General features: G+C 42.9%; 1 long non-coding RNA gene across 1 annotated transcript; it reads right to left on the reverse strand.

The window, feature by feature from the left end:
* Nucleotides 1–4,459: 4,459 nt before the first annotated feature.
* LOC129149373 (uncharacterized) lies at nucleotides 4,460–6,146 on the reverse strand. Its single transcript, XR_008556286.1, has 3 exons — nucleotides 6,090–6,146; nucleotides 4,882–4,933; nucleotides 4,460–4,495 (listed from the first exon to the last, which is right to left on the reverse strand). It is a non-coding gene; the product is annotated as an uncharacterized LOC129149373 (long non-coding RNA).
* Nucleotides 6,147–6,723: the final 577 nt, after the last annotated feature.

Here is a 6,723-nt window from a genome sequence, read left to right on the forward strand (position 1 = left end):
CAGGGGGAGTGCGTCCCTGTTTGTCCAAGATCACACCCAGCAAGGACTCACAGCAGCTCCCACAAGCACCCTGTGAATAGATGGGCTCAGTGTGCCTGCCCGTTGGAAATGCATGTGCAGACTGGTGGTGCATTTGGCGCAGAGCTCTGATGCACTTTGAGGGTCCCTGGTGCTGAAGTTAAGCAGCTGGGGTGTATGTGGGCATTTATTCAGGCAGAGGAAATTCAGAATTTCTACTGTGGGGCAGCGCACCCTTGTCTGTACAGAATCACACCCAGCAGGGGCTCCCTGTGGCTCCCAGGCTCTGGCTATGGAGTGGTGTGCCCTTGATGCCTGCACACTGCTGGAAATGCTTGAAAGTGGTGTCCGGAGTTCTGCTGCTGGGGAGAGGGAAGATGCACTTACTGCTGCCTGAGCAGTGCACCTTTGGAGGTGGAGGTCCCAGGGTCCGCGGGTCTGCAGCTGAGGTAGCAGGATTTTGGCTGGAGTGGCTGCTGGGTCACGGGCAGTGTCAAAGTCCTGTCTGGGTGGTGGTGCTGGTGAGTTCCTAGAAAAGGCTGCTGTCCCCTTCAAGATGGCTTGGGCTCTGTGCCCGAGTCCTGCAGTCAGGGGAGTGCCCACAGTGGTAGTAGTCTCTCCTTGTCCAAGAGAGCCTGGTCTGCCAGCCCCTGCTGCTCCTATGGGGATTTAACTGTCCCTCACTCACACACACAGCACACACATCCACACACTCTCCTTTCATACCCTCACTCACTCACTTCCTCTCCCTCACCTCTGTCCTGCCAGCCGCCATCTTTTCTTCTCCCTGGATATAATTTATAACTTTCCACCATGCCATATTCCAGAGTGTGCAATTGATTGAGACTTGTGTCCCCATAGGCCTTCCTAATACTCTTATAGGAGCCTTAGTACCCTGGTATTTTTGTCATTATCCTCCTCATCATCATCATTATCCTTTGTCATGTATGGAATGGTCTTGAGCTGGAAAAATTAAAAGAGGAATAATACAATAGCATTGCACCAGTGTTTTGAATATGTACTTTGCTACTTAACAATACTTGCCAGATTTTTGTTAAATTTCACCGAATAATTCTTTGAAATATTTTTTTTTATTGATGTTTAGAAAGAGGGGAAGGGAGAGGGAGAAAGAGAAACACCAATGTGAACATGTTGACTCCTGTACATCTTCTATTGGGGATCGAGTCCGCAACCCAGGCATGTGCTCTAACTGGGAATTGAACCAGCAACCTTTTGGTGCACAGGAGCATGCCCAACTAACTGAACCACATTGGCCTGGCCGACTGAATAATTTTTAAGGAGTTAAGTAGAATGGTGTTTGGTAGTCAACTGTCTCTTTGCCCTGTGGTGCTGCCACAGAAAACACTTGAAGCCCTATGTCTCATTGGGATTTGTATTTTAGTTTGGAAAAGGGACTTAGCAAATTGCCACAGCAGTGTAATCTATGGATCTTCAGAGCACCTTTGTTTCGTAGCTCACAGAGGCACAGGCATGAAAACCATTGAAATGACTGATTCAAGGCGCAAGCCATCCTTTATTGATTGCAGCTCAGCAATGACTCAGAATTGTAATTAATAATAATATCAAAATGACAATGCGGTACCATCTCACACCTGTCAGAATGGCTATCATCAACAAATACTGGCGAGGATGTGGAGAAAAAGGAACCCTCATGCACAGCTGGTGCGAATGCAGACTGGTGCAGCCACTGTGGAGAACAGTATGGAGTTTCCTCAAAAAATTAAAAATGAAACTCCCATTTGACCCAGTGATCCCACTTCTAGGAATATATCCCAAGAAACCAGAAACACCAATCAGAAAGGATATATGCACCCCTATGTTCATAGCAGCACAGTTCACCATAGCTAAGATTTGGAAACAGCCTAAGTGCCCATCAGCAGATGACTGGATTATAAAACTGTGGTACATCTACACAATGGAATACTACACGGCTATAAAAAGGAAGGAATTCTTACCATTTGCAACAGCATGGATGGACCTGGGGAGCATTATGCTAAGGAGGAGACTTATGCAATTGGTTAAGACTTATGTAATTAATTAATAAGCCAGTCAGAGAAAGGTAAATATCACATGATCTCACTTGTTTGTGGAATATAATGAACAACATAAACTGATGAACAAAAATAGAGCCAGAAGCATCAAAAAGACCATCCAGCCTAAGAGGGAAGGCAGGGGAGGGGGTTGGGGAAAGGCTAAGAGATCAACCAAAGGACTGTATGCATGCATATGAGCATAACCAATGGACACAGACAGTAGGGGGGTGAGGGCATGTGCTGGGGGTGGGGGGTGGGAGCAGCCCGGGAGAGGTCAATAGGGGGAGAGGGGAAGGAGACTTAGATAATACATTAAACAAGAAAGAATTTAAATTAAAAAAACACACAACATCATTGCTGTTTACTAGATGCTAGCAAGGTTCTAAATAATGTACATGCATTCTCTCATTTAATCCTTACAACAATCCTATGAAATATGTAGTAATTTTATTGCCTAAGTTTACACAGCTAATAATTGGCAGAAGGACTCAAACTCACGCAGTTTGGCTCCAGAGTAAAAAAAGACCCTACCAACTGTTCTGAATAAGACCCGAGGTTCAAGTACATTTACCTTATTAACCTAGAGCAGTGATGGCAAACCTATGACATCAGCCATTTCTGATGACACGCGGCCGCTGAGGTGGCCTCATGCCGAGGATGAAACATTTGCAAAATAATGTTTTTTCCTCAAAGTGACACACTACCCGAGTTATGCTCAGTTTTTTGGCGAAGTTTGACACACCAAGCTTAAAAGGTTGCCCATCACTGACCTAGAGCTTCCCCCATGCCATGTTTGCCAAGTTCCCTTTTCTGGCTTTTGGTCATGTGTTCAGGAACCATTAGCAAGATATCCTTATCTTCAAAACTTCCTTTGATGTTCATTTAACTCCATCTTCATGTGGAAAAGAGATTTTGGGGCAGCAAGTGTCCTTTGCCAAAGATAGCATCTATTCTACTTTAATCTCTCATCTCATGATTCTTTTAAGAATAAATAGCCCATTCAGTTTTCTTCTATTCTTGTGTGAACTTTTAATTTAAAAGATTATCTATAGAGATTTAAATAAAATTTCTGAACAGCTCAGGGCTTATGGATTCACTTTCATTTGATGTATAACCCAAAGACCACTTGCATCAGAAGCATTTGGGGACCTTGTTAAAAATGTAGATTCCAGCTTGGCAGGGTATGGCTTAGTGGTTGAGCTTCGACCTATGAACCAGGAGGTCACAGTTCAATTCCTGGTCAGGACACATGCCTGGGTTGCAAGCTCAATCCCCAGTAGGGGGCATGCTAGAGGCAGCCAATCAATGATCATCTCTCATCAATAATGTTTCTATCTTTCTCTCTCCCCTCTCCCTTCTTCTCTGAAATCAATAAAAATATTTTAATGCAAATTCCAGACACCTATCCTAGACCTACTCTATTTCTGAAGATAGAGTTTATAAATCTACATTTGTCAAAAGCTTCCCAGGTAATTCTGATGCACCTGAAAATTTGAGAACTGGAACTCCAAATCAGGTGTATTTAGTGTATACAAGGAATAATGGCATCAAGAACTAATGACCTAGTGCCATGGTCAGCAAACTGCGGCTCACGAGCCACATGCGGCTCTTTGGCCCCTTGAGTGTGGCTCTTCCACAAAATACCACGGCCTGGGCAAGTCTATTTTGAAGAAGTGGCATTAGAAGAAGTTTAAGTTTAAAAAATTTGGCTCTCAAAAGAAATTTCAATCGTTGTACTGTTGATATTTGGCTCTGTTGACTAATGACTTTGCCGACCACTGACCTAGTGGACCTAGCTCTACAACTAATTTCCTATGTGACTTTGGGCAAATCAATTAATATCTCTGAACCTCAGTCTTCTCATCTGTAAAAAGGTACAAATTTCATTTTCATCCTCTCAAAGGTGTATAGATCAAATAGAAATGGGCGTGAAAGTTCTTTAGAGTTTTATAAAAATAGCACACATTATTATTATTATGGGTGGGGTCAGGGAGAACAGACTAGAGGAATGCTGTTGGCAAGGACTGAAGGGAAAAGAATCTAGTTTCTTTTCTTTTCCCATCAGAGTCCAGACAATGGATTGTAGTATTGTGGAATTTTTCAAGGTCCTTTCCAAGTCACAACCTCCCCCTCCTTCATGCATTCATAGTTTACTGTTAACAGTGAAAGAAGGCCCCTCTCTTCCAAAATATTCCTTTAGTTGAAAATCTATCTGAACACATTGAGGTCAGCTCTAGGTTCTGATTGGTGACCAACACGGCACTGTCAGACTATAAGACACATCACTTTTCCCCTTACTTATTAGGACAAATATAATTGAACAATACTTACCTGCATGTTAGTGGAGATGAAAAAAATAAAACATATTTTTGTTCTCATTCATAATTGGGTCAGGAGTGGTACATATAGTCACAGGTAGTCAACTTAAAAGAAACAGAAAATATTGTTCATTCTTCATGCTTAATGAGTCCAAACATTTGTTTCTGATATAAATGGGGGATCACTTTATTTTTAAGATGCATTACCCTACTTAGTTCCTCTTCCCTACCCTCCACTCTCCGAAGTCTTACTCAAAGGATTTCATAATGGATTTCAACACATCTAAGATTCTAATTGGGTCTAGGATTTTGTCCAAACATCTGGCTTTCAACTTCTGAATGCCTAGGTCACTTCTGCCTCTCAGAAAAGAATGTCTACCCATTCTTGTCAATTCCCTGAGCTCCATCTCAGTGACTTTCTCCTCTGCTATTTCGACTTTCTGACCAGGAAATGGATTTCATTAGCTTTAGCTTGTGGAGAGAGGCTGTACCTGAGGTGACCCCAAAAGTCGTTCAAATATTCCATCCAAAGGCAGGCAAATGCTGTATGGGAAGTCACAAAGAGAAGGAAAAAAAGAGAGAGAAGAGATGAAATCAGGCTTTGATGAGCAGTTCAGCCCGGCCAGTCTCTTGGAAGGGAGCCAGCGCTGGTAAAGCAGCAGCAGCTCTGGGTTTCAGTCCGTCTGGAATGCACTTCAGCACAGCCCAGCCTCCATCTCGTTAAAGGCCTAGCGTTTGATGATTCAGCTGCTTGCCGGCTGCCAGGAGAAATTTGGCCAACTGTTTGAAAAACACTGTCTGCCCCAGACCACACTTGTTTTTATTCTCTGCCTGTTGTCAGGGGCCCCTTCTGAAATGGAACACCTCAGGAAATCAGACCCAAACTCTGAGGAGTATAGGCTACCTCTTGTGCCCCCTTTTCAAAGGCAATTATACCAAAATAGGGATTGTTTGCAGCAAAGTAGTTGGCCTAGGGATGTTGAAAGCAGACAATGCTTTATCAGGAAATGATCTCTCATTAGATCTACTTTAGAACAAATGAAAAACATAGTGTACTAGCAGACTCATCAGACATTAAAGGCACAGCTCAGATCTGCCATTGCTGAACTCCCCATATATCAGTTTGTTCAAAAATGCAGGTTAAAGGGTAATGGAGATACGCATTTGGGGAAGGGATTGAGCAAGATCCTTGACTGTAGGCTGGACTCTTGAACTTTACTGTTTGCTTCTGAAAGATCCCTTAGAGCTACAGGCCCAACTTTCTAACAAAGAAAGCAGATCCTCAAAGTGGACTGGGCTGCCTCATGCAGACATAAACATATTACTTTCAACATTGCTTATCGGTTAAGAGGATGGCCTTTGGAGTCAGACTGCCTGAATGTGCAGCCCAGCTACACTGCTTATTAGTTCTATGTACATAGGACATTTAGTTCTCTGTGCCTCACTTTTCTTATCAGTAAAATCACTGTACCTTCTTTATAGGGTTGTGAAATACAGAGGAAAAGGAGTTAATTCATGGAGAATGCCTAGAATAGGGCCTACCATAGGATACGCCCTCAATAATAGTGTTAATTATTAATGTTATTAAATCCCTGAAGGTATTCTAGCCAACAACTCTTCTGTGTTGTGTGGCAGTGACTGAGAACACAACTATTTCAGTAAGACAGTCTTGGGTTTGAATCTTACTTCCACCACTTACTTGCTCGTTGGACTTAGGCGAGTTATTTAACCTCCATTATCCTCCATTTCTCCATCTGTAAAATGGAGAAAATAAAACATAGTAGGAAATGGAAAGTGGAACTTCTCTCTCCTTAACTTTTACATGGTTTAATGGTCTCAGTGGTTACTTGGACCAGTCAGCTGAAAAGGGAACCAGCTGGCAGCAAAACCAGAGTACATTGGCAATTACCAAACTAACTCCTTCATTTTATGAAAATGTGAGTTATCTGTCAGACTGGCCCACTCACTATCTCTCAATCTATCCTTTATTACTCCTGAATGGTGAAAACCTGAGTGGCAACTATAATAAGGGAGAGAAACAAATCCCTGACCCCCAAAACCTTACCTGTGGCTTGGCATGGATAGTGATTTGCAGAGAAGATAGTATGAACTTGCTGAGAAACGAAGCCAGTCCAAACAGTTGCAATGATTATTTACTTCTCTCATGTTCCAGCATGTTCCTCAGCTGGAAAACATCATGCTTTAGAACAGGGGTGGGGAACGTCCAGCCCTTGGGCCGTATAAGGCCCATGAAATCATTTGGTCTGGCCCTGCCAAGGCATTCGGGGTGAGTTAATTAAATGTTTGACCAAATATAGCAGGCTAATTTTTAA

The sequence above is a fragment of the Eptesicus fuscus genome, chromosome 1 (genome assembly GCF_027574615.1).
Source record: "Eptesicus fuscus isolate TK198812 chromosome 1, DD_ASM_mEF_20220401, whole genome shotgun sequence".
Lineage (NCBI taxonomy): Eukaryota > Metazoa > Chordata > Mammalia > Chiroptera > Vespertilionidae > Eptesicus > Eptesicus fuscus.